Here is a 17,793-nt window from a genome sequence, read left to right on the forward strand (position 1 = left end):
GATTTAAGGCCTTGCACAGTTTCCTCTAAGATGTCGTGGTAGATAACGCTGAACTGGGACAAATTTATCGAACTAGGGATCTGCGGGTAGGATGATGTCACAGCATTTCTTGGTGTGGAGCCACTAATAGCCTGCCTGATATTAATAATTTTGTCCGTAAAAAAGGCAGCAAACTCATTACATTTTACAGTAGAGAGGAACTCAGGTGCTACACAGAGAGGCGGGTTAGTCAGTCTATCAACTGTGGCAAATAGACTGCGTGCATTGTTCACATTTTTGTTAATTATCTCGGAAAAGAACGATTGTCTCGACCTTTTCAGTTCGAGGTTGTAGGAGTGAAGGCTTTCTTTGTAAATATCATAGTGAATGTGAAGATTAGTTTTCCGCCATTTACGCTCAGCTTTCCTGCAATCTTTCTTTTTGCATCTAACGGATGCAGAATTTCGCCAGGGTGCTTTAATCTTGCCAGACAGAACAACAAACATAATAATAAAACGCATCGGACTCAGTGTGCAAGGTTTTCTGTGCGTGACAATCTTTTTTCGGATGGCAGATAAATAAAAAAACGCATGCGAAATTTCGGACTGCGTGTAAACTCCTCCTGATATTCAGACTGAATCGTTAACTCATAAACCCATTTCCCCTTCTACTCAAGAGGAGTGGTCTGGAGCCAGGCTATAAACTCTGGGCCCTATCTTCCCACTGGCCTTAGGCGCTAAACTGGCGTTAAACGCAAAAAAACGTGCTTTGCGCCTGACTCGGGAAGATAGCATCATGTTTTTAGGCCCCGAAATGCGTGTTACGCTGAAGAGGCGTGGCGCAGTGCCAGAATAGGCCAGAATGGGCGTTTCGGCCTTAAATACCGGCCTAACGCTATCTTCCCCCCTGGCGTTAATTCAGTGCGCCACGGATATTACTGTGCGTAATTACGCGCAGCTCTCCTCTGCCGATCTCACACTCTCTCCCCCTCTCTCTCTCTCTCACTCCCTCTCTCTCGCGCGTCAGACAGGCACAATGTGAGTATAACAACAAAAAAAGTTGTTATACCGTAGTTTTGAGCCCCTGTCATTCAGAGGCTGTTGCATCATCCTACCTGTGCAGTGGGGTAGCGAGAAGGTAGCGAGAGAAAACGATATCATTCTTTCCAAACTTTCAACAATCTAATCTCATCATGACATCCAGGGATAGGCTATATTTTTCTAGCCGATGTGTTTAGAATATTCTTTTCACTTTGATCTTGCTATAGTGTAACATGTAAATACGCTACACTGTAGCGCAGTGATCCTCACTATTTCTTCGATGAGAGCCGCACTGGCAGGACAAAGTCAATAGGAGAGCCACTTTTACCGCAAAACACCAAAAGCCACCCCAACCAAGTACATCTGCCTACCATTTTTTTTGTGTTTTATTGTTTTACACACACACACACACACACACACACACACACACACACACACACACACACACACACACACACACACACACACACACACACACACATATATACCAGTTTCCCCTAGAAAATCTTTCAGGACTGGAGGGATTTCGAAACGTACCCCGACCGCAACGGTGGGGGCCGTCGCTGGCGACGCTAAAGTTTTAGCTAACCTGTTCACATCTATGTTCGCAATGGCATCCCAAGTATCATCATACTATTATGGGATGCGATGCGAACAGTTGTATTATGGGATGTGCGTTTCCCAGGGAACGACACACGTTTGGACACACGTTTTGGAACAGCGGCGCACGCTGGCACAATACTCCTAAAAGCAAAATGCTTATTGTTTTGAATGATTTGGCACCTTCTATTACTGTCAACACCAGTATTGTTGTATTGTAATAATATGCCATAAAGGTTTATTGAAATTTTGGAGAGAGCAGGGGGGGGGGTTTTTTTTTTTTTTTTTTTTTTTTTTTTGCGATTTCTTAGAGTTGCCAACTAAAGCTTCGAGAGCCGCCAACGTCTCGCGAGCCGCGCGATGAGGAACTAGGCTGTAGCGTATTTACATGCTTGCTGTATTTAAACTGCAGTGAGATTGGTTTGAGAAGCATAATAATATGGAATAATATATATGGAGACAGACAGGGATGAAAGGGGGAGGGGGGACCTCAGAGCGCTTTGGTCGGGCTTTTCTGACCGGATTGGATCGCTCCGTGGAATGGAACATGAAAGGGACATTGTGATTCGTTTACTGCACTTCTCCAATGAGGACGGTGTGAATAATTCTATGCTTAAAAGGCGTGGTTATAATGCTTAAGGCCGCGTGTAGCGCCGACACAAAAATAGACACTGCGCCGGTCCACGCCCACTAATATAGGCTGCGCCTGGCGCTAAGCGCTAATTTAAGGCCAGTGGGACGATAGTGCCCTCCTTGTCCATGGATCACATTTTGATGTTCTGTTGCACCTGTTTTCTTTTGGAAACGTAAATGCATGATAGCTGTGGGATATAGGCTACTGGATTTTATTAAATGTTTTATTCATTGTATTTGCACACAAAAAGCTCTGTCCAGTAACCTGGAACACTTTTATTTTGAGATGTGTTTGACTGAGATGGTCCTACTACCTCATGCAAATGATAAGAATTGTTATAGGAATCTTAATTTTCAAACTTACAAATGTTTGTGTAGCTGTCAATTATTGTTCTTAGAAAGAAAATCGGAATCGGCAAAAATCGGTATCGCCAAGTCAGACTATTCAAAAACCGAAAATCGGAACCGGCCAACAAATTCGCAATCGGTGCATCCTACCATTTCATGCTAGCCTGTCGGCAAGGGGACTACGGTAAATAACACTCCAAATTTAGGCTAAATGTTGGCAAGGGAAGTTTTCAATGGGTCCTCTTTTTCACAGCCTATCGTTGGCACCTGTGTGTGTGTGTGTGTGTGTGTGTGTGTGTGTGTGTGTGTGTGTTAGAACATCTACAAGTGGACAAATGGTTTTTTTCCTCCTCCAGAAAACACAACATACATTTCTCACATGATTCACAATTGACACGACTTTTGGTCTACAATAAGCTCTTTAAAGAAAACATTTGTTTAGGAATTATTTTGTCTTCTGTTTATTCTTAGGTGGCCCACAATCCAATGTTGGGTCTTTTAATTGACCCTCAGTCATCAGAAATTTGAGAACGCCTGCCCTAGAGCCTTTATGATGATGATCCCTATAAGAATTGTTATCAGGCTAATGTATCTCTCATCCTATTTTGACCTTTGATTTGATTTGACTTTCCTTTAATATGATTTCACCCAGGCTGGGTACCTAACCCTAACACCCAGTGTTGGAAATGGCTGGTGGATTCTACCTGGCCCTCTTTTTCTTTCTTTTTTTTACCAGCCACCACTTTGTAATCGTAGTTTAACTAACTTCTGTGTAATATTTTATTTATATTGGGAGCAGCAAACTTGGTTGATTAGGAATCATTTGTAGTGTTATTGTAGTACTAGCAATAGAGCTCAACAGTCACGTGACTTTCCGTGACGTTTCCATAACTACGGGCGGGGGGGGAGGAATCAAATTTCCGATCCCCCCCCCCCCCGTGATTCAGTAGGTCACGGGTTAGCTTGGTTCCAGCCTAAAAACTCGTTATATAAGGATTGTATATGGAGAAAATGAATGGGGAACTCACTTCCGGCTCAGGAAATGTCACGTGACTCTTCAGCTCTATGTAACCGGCATTGCCCGGGTTAAAAAAAGCAATATATCTGTGCTTTTGCTTGGCCAGAAATTATTGTGGTCTCCAGATGGTTTACAGGACTTTACAACCTGGCCATGACCTTCCCTGGATCATCTAACCCACCACTACTGTATGCACATTTTCAGTCCAATCTGACCTGGGGTGTGGGCATGAGATAGTTTCCAAGACTTTCCATATGGTTCCAGGATTTGATGACATGCCCATGACATTCCCCGCATCATAACCCACCACCATGCAAATTTTCAGCCCAATCCGACCATGGGGCCATGCATAAAAGACTTGCGTGCGTGCGTGCGTGCGTGCACACACACAGACAACTTTATTATATAGATTATTATTTGTAGTCTAGCTCTTTGCTTCATGTTTGGTACAGTAGTCTGACTCCTACTTTTTGAAATTTCTGTTCCTAGGAGAGAACGGGAGAGTAAGACTTCCCTCTGTGCAGTAGTGATTTACTAAGGCAGACGCAAACCAGGTACAATAGATTTAAAAATACATTTTATGTCTGCCTCTAAATTAAAACTTGCCTTCACTGGGTGGTAAATAGTGTGATTAAATAAGCTGTGTTTCCTTTAGTAAATTAGGTACAAGGAGCTATTGTAATAATTAGAATAAACCTATCCTTTTTTGTGCTCTCTGGCTGACAGGCCATTGTGGCTGTTTGATCAAATTCAATTTAAATTTAAATTTAATCTCCAACCCTGTACATAACCCAAACACCACCGCAACCACCACCCATAACGCTGAGTGCTTCCAGCATCACAATTTTGTTGTTTTTCAAAACTGGTTGATTACAGTAGCACCATAATTCATACTGGACATCATTATAGGTCATTTTTAAATCTATTATGTTCCAGCAAGTAATTGACTGTCACTGTTTGACCCAGACAGCAGTGTCACCTACTGCTGGCTTTTTCAGCATGCTGCTGCTGAAGAAAGGTTTGTTTACTGAATCATTCTTCAAATTCACTACATCTTAAACACTAATAAGCTGCTGCAGCAGAGTACAGCTGCCCTTTCTGGACAAAGCACAGTTAATAACTGCTGTGGTGTTTCTAACTTTGAGGAGCCCTACACACACAACTGAGCCAACAACAACAACAACAACAACAATAATAAATATAGCCGCAAGCGGCGATGGGCGGGGTTCAAGCCTTGCGCAGATGACAAAGCTTCTGATTCTGACTAGGACATCCTCCTTGATATATCTGACAAGTTTCGCGATCATTGGACAAACAGGTGTGGAGTTACAGCCTTTTTTATGTTAAGCCACGCCCATTTCTGGCGTTTATGGCGCCCCCTTTTGGTCGAATTGCACAAAATTTGACACACATGGTCTAGGATGGTCTCCGAAGACCTCCTGCAAGTTTCGTGAAGATTCCTTAATCGGTCATGAAGGTATGACAATTTAGCTGTGAGGCCACGCCCCTCTCAACTTTAACGATCAATATCTCCGAAACGAAAGGAGATTTCAAAGGTTTCAAAAAGGCAGTTTGTAGAGCTTGCTCCATAGATGCTTCCTGGTGATGGTGGTGCAAATCGGTCCAACGGTCTAGGAGGAGATGTCAAAAAGGTGTTTTCCAAACTTTTCCAAATATCTCAAAAACTTTCCAGGCGGACATTGAGGGTCCTTATGGCAAATTTGTAGAGCAGGTCCACCTGAACATCTGGAAAAAAAAAGTTTGAAAATCGGACCAACGGCGTGATAGTTAAGGCCTTTAACGTAAAACCTTCAATTATAGCGCCACCTTCAGGCCGATTCAAAAAATCTTTTTTGAGCACCTACCAGCCACCAATATCTGTCATTGGGCCAACTGTCAGGTCTCTACTATTTACCAACTCACGGGAATTTGCGTCGGGGCAGATGAACAATAATAACGAGAATAATAAACCGGGTGAAAAACAATAGGGTTTCAGCCCCTTCAGGGCTTGAACCCCTAATAATAATAAACCGGGTGAAAAACAATAGGGTTTCAGCCCCTTCAGGGCTTGAACCCCTAATAAATGGGAAACGGAAGGTGCGATGGTGATTCCGCACGGGCCTCCTAAAGCTACTTTTCCACCCCGAGTCCAATGCCGCCATCCCTGAGCCTCTACGAGTTACGGTTGCGGAGATACGTTGCTGTAGCGCCCCCCATAGGCAAACAATAGCGCCCCCTACAGGCCAAATGACAATTTCTTTTCTGCAATCAGCTCAGAAGTGTCAAGTGTCATACAAGAAGGAAGGCTGGCCATAATGGCAATGAATCAGCACTTCCTGCTGCCCTTCAAAATCAAACAATTTAGAAGGTACAGGTACTGAATGCTGCTATAGCGCCCCCTTTTGGTGGAATTGCACCAAATTTGACACGCATGGTCTGGGATGGTCTCCGAAGACCTCCTGCAAGTTTCGTGAAGATTCCTTAATCGGTCATGAAGTAATGACAATTTAGCTGTGAGGCCACGCCCCTCTCAACTTTAACGATCAATATCTCCGAAACGAAAGGAGATTTCAAAGGTTTCAAAAAGGCAGTTTGTAGAGCTTGCTCCATAGATGCTTCCTGGTGATGGTGGTGCAAATCGGTCCAACGGTCTAGGAGGAGATGTCAAAAAGGTGTTTTCCAAACTTTTCCAAATATCTCAAAAACTTTCCAGGCGGACATTGAGGGTCCTTATGGCAAATTTGTAGAGCAGGTCCACCTGAACATCTGGAAAAAAAAAGTTTGAAAATCGGACCAACGGCGTGGAAGTTAAGGCCTTTAATGTAAAACCATCGATTATAGCGCCACCTTCAGGCCGATTCGAAAAATCTTTTTTGAGCACCTACCAGCCAACAATATCCGTCATTGGGCCAAATGTCAGCTCTCTGCCATTTACCAACTCACGGGAATTTGCGTCGGGGCAGATGAAAAACAACAAGAAGAATAATAATAAACCGGGTGAAAAACAATAGGGTTTCAGCCCCTTCAGGGCTTGAACCCCTAATAATAATACAGGCAAATACAAGAAGTGGCCTGGCGCTTCGCTGGCCCGGCCACTAATAATATATTCGGATTTAGAAAAACAATAGGGTTTCAGCCCCTTCAGGGCTTGAACCCCTAATAAATGGGAAACGGAAGGTGCGATGGTGATCCCGGGCCTCGTACCGCTACTTTTTCACCCCGAGTCCAACGCCGCCATCCGTGAGTCTCTACGAGTTACGGTTGCGGAGATACGTTGCTGTAGCGCCCCCCATAGGCAAACAATAGCGCCCCCTACAGGCCAAATTACACTTTCTTTTCTGAAATCAGCTCAGAAGTGTTGAGTGTCATACAAGAAGGAAGGCTGGCCATAATGACAATGAATCCGCACTTCCTGCCGCCCTTCAAAATCAAACAATTTAGAAGGTACAGGTACTGAATGCTGCTATAGCGCCCCCTTTTGGTGGAATTGCACCAAATTTGACACGCATGGTCTGGGATGGTCTCCGAAGACCTCCTGCAAGTTTTGTGAAGATTCCTTAATCGGTCATGAAGTAATGACAATTTAGCTGTGAGGCCACGCCCCTCTCAACTTTAACGATCAATATCTCCGAAACGAAAGGAGATTTCAAAGGTTTCAAAAAGCCAGTTTGTAGAGCTTGCTCCATAGATGCTTCCTGGCGATGGTGGTGCAAATCGGTCCAACGGTCTAGGAGGAGATGTCAAAAATGTGTTTTCCAAACTTTTCCAAATATCTCAAAAACTTTCCAGGCGGACATTGAGGCTCCTTATGGCAAATTTGTAGAGCAGGTCCACCTGAACATCTGGAAAAAAAAAGTTTGAAAATCGGACCAACGGCGTGGAAGTGATGGCCTTTAACGTAAAATCTTCAATTATAGCGCCACCTTCAGGCCAATTCGAAAAATCTTTTTTGAGCACCTACCAGCCAACAATATCTGTCATTGGGCCAACTTTCAGGTTTCTACCATTTACCAACTCACGGGAATTTGCGTCGGGGCAGATGAACAATAATAATAATATATTCGTATTTAGAAAAACAATAGGGTTTCAGCCCCTTCAGGGCTTGAACCCCTAATAAATGGGAAACGGAAGGTGCGATGGTGATCCCGGGCCTCGTACCGCTACTTTTTCACCCCGAGTCCAACGCCGCCATCCGTGAGTCTCTACGAGTTACGGTTGCGGAGATACGTTGCTGTAGCGCCCCCCATAGGCAAACAATAGCGCCCCCTACAGGCCAAATGACACTTTCTTTTCTGAAATCAGCTCAGAAGTGTTGAGTGTCATACAAGAAGGAAGGCTGGCCATAATGACAATGAATCCGCACTTCCTGCCGCCCTTCAAAATCAAACAATTTAGAAGGTACAGGTACTGAATGCTGCTATAGCGCCCCCTTTTGGTGGAATTGCACCAAATTTGACACGCATGGTCTGGGATGGTCTCCGAAGACCTCCTGCAAGTTTCGTGAAGATTCCTTAATCGGTCATGAAGTAATGACAATTTAGCTGTGAGGCCACGCCCCTCTCAACTTTAACGATCAATATCTCCGAAACGAAAGGAGATTTCTAAGGTTTCAAAAAGCCAGTTTGTAGAGCTTGCTCCATAGATGCTTCCTGGCGATGGTGGTGCAAATCGGTCCAACGGTCTAGGAGGAGATGTCAAAAATGTGTTTTCCAAACTTTTCCAAATATCTCAAAAACTTTCCAGGCGGACATTGAGGGTCCTTACGGCAAATTTGTAGAGCAGGTCCACCTGAACATCTGGAAAAAAAAAGTTTGAAAATCGGACCAACGGCGTGGAAGTGATGGCCTTTAACGTAAAATCTTCAATTATAGCGCCACCTTCAGGCCAATTCGAAAAATCTTTTTTGAGCACCTACCAGCCAACAATATCTGTCATTGGGCCAACTTTCAGGTTTTTACCATTTACCAACTCACGGGAATTTGCGTCGGGGCAGATGAACAATAATAATAATATATTCGGATTTAGAAAAACAATAGGGTTTCAGCCCCTTCAGGGCTTGAACCCCTAACAAATGGGAAACGGAAGGTGCGAGGGTGATCCCGGGCCTCGTACCGCTACTTTTTCACCCCGAGTCCAACGCCGCCATCCGTGAGTCTCTACGAGTTACGGTTGCGGAGATACATTGCTGTAGCGCCCCCCATAGGCAAACAATAGCGCCCCCTACAGGCCAAATGACACTTTCTTTTCTGAAATCAGCTCAGAAGTGTTGAGTGTCATACAAGAAGGAAGGCTGGCCATAATGACAATGAATCTGTACTTCCTGCCGCCCTTCAAAATCAAACAATTTAGAAGGTACAGGTACTGAATGCTGCTATAGCGCCCCCTTTTGGTGGAATTGCACCAAATTTGACACGCATGGTCTGGGATGGTCTCCGAAGACCTCCTGCAAGTTTCGTGAAGATTCCTTAATCGGTCATGAAGTAATGACAATTTAGCTGTGAGGCCACGCCCCTCTCAACTTTAACGATCAATATCTCCGAAACGAAAGGAGATTTCAAAGGTTTCAAAAAGCCAGTTTGTAGAGCTTGCTCCATAGATGCTTCCTGGCGATGGTGGTGCAAATCGGTCCAACGGTCTAGGAGGAGATGTCAAAAATGTGTTTTCCAAACTTTTCCAAATATCTCAAAAACTTTCCAGGCGGACATTGAGGGTCCTTATGGCAAATTTGTAGAGCAGGTCCACCTGAACATCTGGAAAAAAAAAGTTTGAAAATCGGACCAACGGCGTGGAAGTGATGGCCTTTAACGTAAAATCTTCAATTATAGCGCCACCTTCAGGCCAATTCGAAAAATCTTTTTTGAGCACCTACCAGCCAACAATATCTGTCATTGGGCCAACTTTCAGGTTTCTACCATTTACCAACTCACGGGAATTTGCGTCGGGGCAGATGAACAATAATAATAATATATTCGGATTTAGAAAAACAATAGGGTTTCAGCCCCTTCAGGGCTTGAACCCCTAATAAATGGGAAACGGAAGGTGCGATGGTGATCCCGGGCCTCGTACCGCTACTTTTTCACCCCGAGTCCAACGCCGCCATCCGTGAGTTTCTACGAGTTACGGTTGCGGAGATACGTTGCTGTAGCGCCCCCCATAGGCAAACAATAGCGCCCCCTACAGGCCAAATGACACTTTCTTTTCTGAAATCAGCTCAGAAGTGTTGAGTGTCATACAAGAAGGAAGGCTGGCCATAATGACAATGAATCCGCACTTCCTGCCGCCCTTCAAAATCAAACAATTTAGAAGGTACAGGTACTGAATGCTGCTATAGCGCCCCCTTTTGGTGGAATTGCACCAAATTTGACACGCATGGTCTGGGATGGTCTCCGAAGACCTCCTGCAAGTTTCGTGAAGATTCCTTAATCGGTCATGAAGTAATGACAATTTAGCTGTGAGGCCACGCCCCTCTCAACTTTAACGATCAATATCTCCGAAACGAAAGGAGATTTCAAAGGTTTCAAAAAGCCAGTTTGTAGAGCTTGCTCCATAGATGCTTCCTGGCGATGGTGGTGCAAATCGGTCCAACGGTCTAGGAGGAGATGTCAAAAATGTGTTTTCCAAACTTTTCCAAATATCTCAAAAACTTTCCAGGCGGACATTGAGGGTCCTTATGGCAAATTTGTAGAGCAGGTCCACCTGAACATCTGGAAAAAAAAAGTTTGAAAATCGGACCAACGGCGTGGAAGTGATGGCCTTTAACGTAAAATCTTCAATTATAGCGCCACCTTCAGGCCAATTCGAAAAATCTTTTTTGAGAACCTACCAGCCAACAATATCTGTCATTGGGCCAACTTTCAGGTTTCTACCATTTACCAACTCACGGGAATTTGCGTCGGGGCAGATGAACAATAATAATAATATATTCGGATTTAGAAAAACAATAGGGTTTCAGCCCCTTCAGGGCTTGAACCCCTAATAAATGGGAAACGGAAGGTGCGATGGTGATCCCGGGCCTCGTACCGCTACTTTTTCACCCCGAGTCCAACGCCGCCATCCGTGAGTCTCTACGAGTTACGGTTGCGGAGATACGTTGCTGTAGCGCCCCCCATAGGCAAACAATAGCGCCCCCTACAGGCCAAATTACACTTTCTTTTCTGAAATCAGCTCAGAAGTGTTGAGTGTCATACAAGAAGGAAGGCTGGCCATAATGACAATGAATCCGCACTTCCTGCCGCCCTTCAAAATCAAACAATTTAGAAGGTACAGGTACTGAATGCTGCTATAGCGCCCCCTTTTGGTGGAATTGCACCAAATTTGACACGCATGGTCTGGGATGGTCTCCGAAGACCTCCTGCAAGTTTCGTGAAGATTCCTTAATCGGTCATGAAGTAATGACAATTTAGCTGTGAGGCCACGCCCCTCTCAACTTTAACGATCAATATCTCCGAAACGAAAGGAGATTTCAAAGGTTTCAAAAAGCCAGTTTGTAGAGCTTGCTCCATAGATGCTTCCTGGCGATGGTGGTGCAAATCGGTCCAACGGTCTAGGAGGAGATGTCAAAAATGTGTTTTCCAAACTTTTCCAAATATCTCAAAAACTTTCCAGGCGGACATTGAGGCTCCTTATGGCAAATTTGTAGAGCAGGTCCACCTGAACATCTGGAAAAAAAAAGTTTGAAAATCGGACCAACGGCGTGGAAGTGATGGCCTTTAACGTAAAATCTTCAATTATAGCGCCACCTTCAGGCCAATTCGAAAAATCTTTTTTGAGCACCTACCAGCCAACAATATCTGTCATTGGGCCAACTTTCAGGTTTCTACCATTTACCAACTCACGGGAATTTGCGTCGGGGCAGATGAACAATAATAATAATATATTCGGATTTAGAAAAACAATAGGGTTTCAGCCCCTTCAGGGCTTGAACCCCTAATAAATGGGAAACGGAAGGTGCGATGGTGATCCCGGGCCTCGTACCACTACTTTTTCACCCCGAGTCCAACGCCGCCATCCGTGAGTCTCTACGAGTTACGGTTGCGGAGATACGTTGCTGTAGCGCCCCCCATAGGCAAACAATAGCGCCCCCTACAGGCCAAATGACACTTTCTTTTCTGAAATCAGCTCAGAAGTGTTGAGTGTCATACAAGAAGGAAGGCTGGCCATAATGACAATGAATCCGCACTTCCTGCCGCCCTTCAAAATCAAACAATTTAGAAGGTACAGGTACTGAATGCTGCTATAGCGCCCCCTTTTGGTGGAATTGCACCAAATTTGACACGCATGGTCTGGGATGGTCTCCGAAGACCTCCTGCAAGTTTCGTGAAGATTCCTTAATCGGTCATGAAGTAATGACAATTTAGCTGTGAGGCCACGCCCCTCTCAACTTTAACGATCAATATCTCCGAAACGAAAGGAGATTTCTAAGGTTTCAAAAAGCCAGTTTGTAGAGCTTGCTCCATAGATGCTTCCTGGCGATGGTGGTGCAAATCGGTCCAACGGTCTAGGAGGAGATGTCAAAAATGTGTTTTCCAAACTTTTCCAAATATCTCAAAAACTTTCCAGGCGGACATTGAGGGTCCTTACGGCAAATTTGTAGAGCAGGTCCACCTGAACATCTGGAAAAAAAAAGTTTGAAAATCGGACCAACGGCGTGGAAGTGATGGCCTTTAACGTAAAATCTTCAATTATAGCGCCACCTTCAGGCCAATTCGAAAAATCTTTTTTGAGCACCTACCAGCCAACAATATCTGTCATTGGGCCAACTTTCAGGTTTTTACCATTTACCAACTCACGGGAATTTGCGTCGGGGCAGATGAACAATAATAATAATATATTCGGATTTAGAAAAACAATAGGGTTTCAGCCCCTTCAGGGCTTGAACCCCTAATAAATGGGAAACGGAAGGTGCGAGGGTGATCCCGGGCCTCGTACCGCTACTTTTTCACCCCGAGTCCAACGCCGCCATCCGTGAGTCTCTACGAGTTACGGTTGCGGAGATACATTGCTGTAGCGCCCCCCATAGGCAAACAATAGCGCCCCCTACAGGCCAAATGACACTTTCTTTTCTGAAATCAGCTCAGAAGTGTTGAGTGTCATACAAGAAGGAAGGCTGGCCATAATGACAATGAATCTGTACTTCCTGCCGCCCTTCAAAATCAAACAATTTAGAAGGTACAGGTACTGAATGCTGCTATAGCGCCCCCTTTTGGTGGAATTGCACCAAATTTGACACGCATGGTCTGGGATGGTCTCCGAAGACCTCCTGCAAGTTTCGTGAAGATTCCTTAATCGGTCATGAAGTAATGACAATTTAGCTGTGAGGCCACGCCCCTCTCAACTTTAACGATCAATATCTCCGAAACGAAAGGAGATTTCAAAGGTTTCAAAAAGCCAGTTTGTAGAGCTTGCTCCATAGATGCTTCCTGGCGATGGTGGTGCAAATCGGTCCAACGGTCTAGGAGGAGATGTCAAAAATGTGTTTTCCAAACTTTTCCAAATATCTCAAAAACTTTCCAGGCGGACATTGAGGGTCCTTATGGCAAATTTGTAGAGCAGGTCCACCTGAACATCTGGAAAAAAAAAGTTTGAAAATCGGACCAACGGCGTGGAAGTGATGGCCTTTAACGTAAAATCTTCAATTATAGCGCCACCTTCAGGCCAATTCGAAAAATCTTTTTTGAGCACCTACCAGCCAACAATATCTGTCATTGGGCCAACTTTCAGGTTTCTACCATTTACCAACTCACGGGAATTTGCGTCGGGGCAGATGAACAATAATAATAATATATTCGGATTTAGAAAAACAATAGGGTTTCAGCCCCTTCAGGGCTTGAACCCCTAATAAATGGGAAACGGAAGGTGCGATGGTGATCCCGGGCCTCGTACCGCTACTTTTTCACCCCGAGTCCAACGCCGCCATCCGTGAGTTTCTACGAGTTACGGTTGCGGAGATACGTTGCTGTAGCGCCCCCCATAGGCAAACAATAGCGCCCCCTACAGGCCAAATGACACTTTCTTTTCTGAAATCAGCTCAGAAGTGTTGAGTGTCATACAAGAAGGAAGGCTGGCCATAATGACAATGAATCCGCACTTCCTGCCGCCCTTCAAAATCAAACAATTTAGAAGGTACAGGTACTGAATGCTGCTATAGCGCCCCCTTTTGGTGGAATTGCACCAAATTTGACACGCATGGTCTGGGATGGTCTCCGAAGACCTCCTGCAAGTTTCGTGAAGATTCCTTAATCGGTCATGAAGTAATGACAATTTAGCTGTGAGGCCACGCCCCTCTCAACTTTAACGATCAATATCTCCGAAACGAAAGGAGATTTCAAAGGTTTCAAAAAGCCAGTTTGTAGAGCTTGCTCCATAGATGCTTCCTGGCGATGGTGGTGCAAATCGGTCCAACGGTCTAGGAGGAGATGTCAAAAATGTGTTTTCCAAACTTTTCCAAATATCTCAAAAACTTTCCAGGCGGACATTGAGGGTCCTTATGGCAAATTTGTAGAGCAGGTCCACCTGAACATCTGGAAAAAAAAAGTTTGAAAATCGGACCAACGGCGTGGAAGTGATGGCCTTTAACGTAAAATCTTCAATTATAGCGCCACCTTCAGGCCAATTCGAAAAATCTTTTTTGAGAACCTACCAGCCAACAATATCTGTCATTGGGCCAACTTTCAGGTTTCTACCATTTACCAACTCACGGGAATTTGCGTCGGGGCAGATGAACAATAATAATAATATATTCGGATTTAGAAAAACAATAGGGTTTCAGCCCCTTCAGGGCTTGAACCCCTAAATATAGCCGCAAGCGGCGATGGGCGGGGTTCAAGCCTTGCGCAGATGACAAAGCTTCTGATTCTGACTAGGACATCCTCCTTGATATATCTGACAAGTTTCGCGATCATTGGACAAACAGGTGTGGAGTTACAGCCTTTTTTATGTTAAGCCACGCCCATTTCTGGCTTTTATGGCGCCCCCTTTTGGCCGAATTGCACAAAATTTGACACACATGGTCTAGGATGGTCTCCGAAGACCTCCTGCAAGTTTCGTGAAGATTCCTTAATCGGTCATGAAGTTATGACAATTTAGCTGTGAGGCCACGCCCTCTCACAACTTTAACGATTAATATCTCCGAAACGAAAGATTTCAAAGGTTTCAAAAAGGCAGTTTGTAGAGCTTGCTCCATAGATGCTTCCTGGCGATTTTAGTGCAAATCGGTCCAACGGTCTAGGAGGAGATGTCAAAAATGTGTTTTCCAAACTTTTCCAAATATCTCAAAAACTTTCCAGGCGGACATTGAGGGTCCTTATGGCAAATTTTTAGAGCAGGTCCACCTGAACATCTGGAAAAAAAAAGTTTGAAAATCGGACCAACGGTGTGGAAGTTATGGCCTTTAACGTAAAACCGTCGATTATAGCGCCACCTTCAGGCCGATTCGAAAAATCTTTTTTGAGCACCTACCAGCCAACAATATCTGTCATTGGGCCAAATTTCAGGTCTCTACCATTTACCAACTCACGGGAATTTGCGTTGAGGCAGATGAACAACAAGAAGAAGAAGAAGAATAAACCGGCAGAAAAACAATAGGGTTTCAGCCCCTTCGGGGCTTGAACCCCTAATAATACATATAATAATAATAATAATAATAATAATAATAATAATAATAATAATAATAATAATAATAATAATAATAATAATAATACTAAGAAACTATAATAATATCACATTTATTTGCATATCTAAAGTTGAAGTTGTTTGTCTGTCTGTCTGTCACCCCCCCCCCCCCCCCACGTGCAATTTACGGCCAAGCAAAAGGCGCAGTTATATTGCTTTGTGCCTATTTAACCTGGGAAGCGCCGGCTACATTGCTATCACAGTATGTAAAGGTAAACATGGCTGACATGACAACCTAACCTAATCTGGTTCACAAACAAAATCTACATTGGTTTGGATGGGAATTCACAAGCATACAGTGCAATGTAAATGTAATGTAAAAACTACAAAAGGTGGTTTTTGGGCTCTGTTACGTGGTCAGTCTGGTTAATGACCTTTGGCATCATTTTGCTCATTTACTATGAAAGGGAATCCCAACAGGAAGCTCTTCTTTTGAAGCCAGAAGTGTTGAACAGTCCAATGGGATTGCTGTAAACCTATGAGCTTCACATAGAAGAGTTCCAGGGTTATTGCATAATCCAACACCTGAATGATTATTGTCTGTGTTATAGGACTCAGTTGTGCAACAAATGGCAATCGATCAGCTTTGAAAATGCATTTCCATGATCCTGCCATAATTTGGAATTCATGTAATAAAACAATGTGACAAGGCAGTCAGACAGCACTCTTTACATCTTTCTACAATGCTGTTTGCTGCCTGCAAAGTCTTCCCTACAATTTACAGATTAGCATGGGTACAAACCCATGGATTAGAGGGATTACGGAGAGTGAGACAGGTGACAGATCTCCAGAACACTATATGTTTTCATGCTTTCCTCTGATCCGTAGTATTAGCTCCACAGCTGCTGCTTACAGAGGAGTGATAAATCTGCCTGTGGATGTCCCTCACTCTCAGCTCATAGAGACTGACAACCGTCTCATTCAGGCTGAACTCACTCAGCCGGGTCTCCCAGGCAGAGAGCGGTTGGGCTGGAGATAAGTGCCGCAAAATGACTATTTAATGCAAAGCAGGGGGGGGGGGGGGGGGGGATTATTATTATAGTTCACTGTTCAGAGATCTGCAAAAACAAGAACCTCATTATAATGTAGATGTGTGAGTTCATGTTCGTGTGAGTATATACCAGGGATATAAAACCTAAGCTATGACAATGCCCTTGAATCTAATATAATTTGCCACTGAAACCGATTTATATTGACTCAATTTCTGGGGACAAAGTGGAGCATCATTGACTAATGACTTAACGTATTATTTATTAACTAGATTTCTGTTTGTGAAGCAGTAGTTTTACGTATCCTGCTGAACACTGCATGTTAGAGAGGTTTTGGTAGGACCTGGCTGGTTGAAAGGCAGCCAGATGATCGGTTCCCACCATTAGCCCTCTCACTTGTTAGAGAGGTTTGATCTGGGCCGAACCCAACTCCACTGATGGGGAAGCACTGCACGGACTCTGGCTCCACGCGTGGCAATCAAGCTTTCCCTCTCAAGGATTTGCGGGTTCAGTGAACTCTGCTTGGGTTTTAGCCTGGCTCAGATCTTGAAGCTTGCGTTGATACAGGCACACTCGCAAGTGTGTGTAATAGGTCCCTTCCTCCCATAACCCGCTGGCCAACTGGGTGTTGACCAGCAGCTCCTAAGATGGACCTTGTGGTGAGGCTGGCGGGTACATCCCGATTGGGGACCCACCTGCCGCCTTCAGTCTGGTCCACACTATATTGATAAGCCGTCCTGGGAAGAGCAATGTCGCTCATCCTCAACACCGTGGTTTCTCTGGGCACGGTGTCTGCCCCTGTAGCTGTCTCTGTGTCTGGAGCTCTCCTGGGCGTCATGAAAGTCCTGGAGGTCTTTGAGGTCTTCAAAGTCTCGAACGTCTCCAACTGTTGAGCTGTTGAACTGGTCCTACTTATAGCCGTGCCAGCCTGGATATATGACATCACTGGTGATGTCATAACTCATCTCATTCCCAGCTAGTGATGTCACACTTTAAGACACTTGTAAGGTTGGACACTTGTTCGATGATGTCATTGTGAGGTCATCTTGCGGTGATGATGTCATCAGAGATGTGTCATCCAGAATCGGCCAGGGGCCTAGCCGGACCCAGTGGCCTCTAAAACACTGCATATTGCACTTTCTTCTGCATTCTTATGCATAGCGTAGTGGTTCTCAGAATTGTGGCTTCAGTACCCCGTTTCCCAGAGTTTATCCAAGTACCCCTTTACCCGACTATAACTTTTGCTTAGAAAACTGCAAGAGAAAACATAACATTACAAAATAAGAATAGGAGTGAAAGAGTTGCCCCTTGTCCAGTTTTATTTTAACGTTTCATTTATTCTCATGATTTATTCTCACATTTTTCTATTTCCCCCTTTTCTCTCAAGTACCCCCTGTAGTACCGCCACGTACCCCTGGGCAGGGGCGGACTGCATAATCGGGCACGTCGGGCAAATGCCCGGTGGCCTGGCCTGGCCTGGCCTGCAAAAAAAAAAAAATTGTGCCCGCAGTCAGGC

Source organism: Poromitra crassiceps (genome assembly GCF_964638095.1).
Source record: "Poromitra crassiceps genome assembly, chromosome: 2".
Lineage (NCBI taxonomy): Eukaryota > Metazoa > Chordata > Actinopteri > Beryciformes > Melamphaidae > Poromitra > Poromitra crassiceps.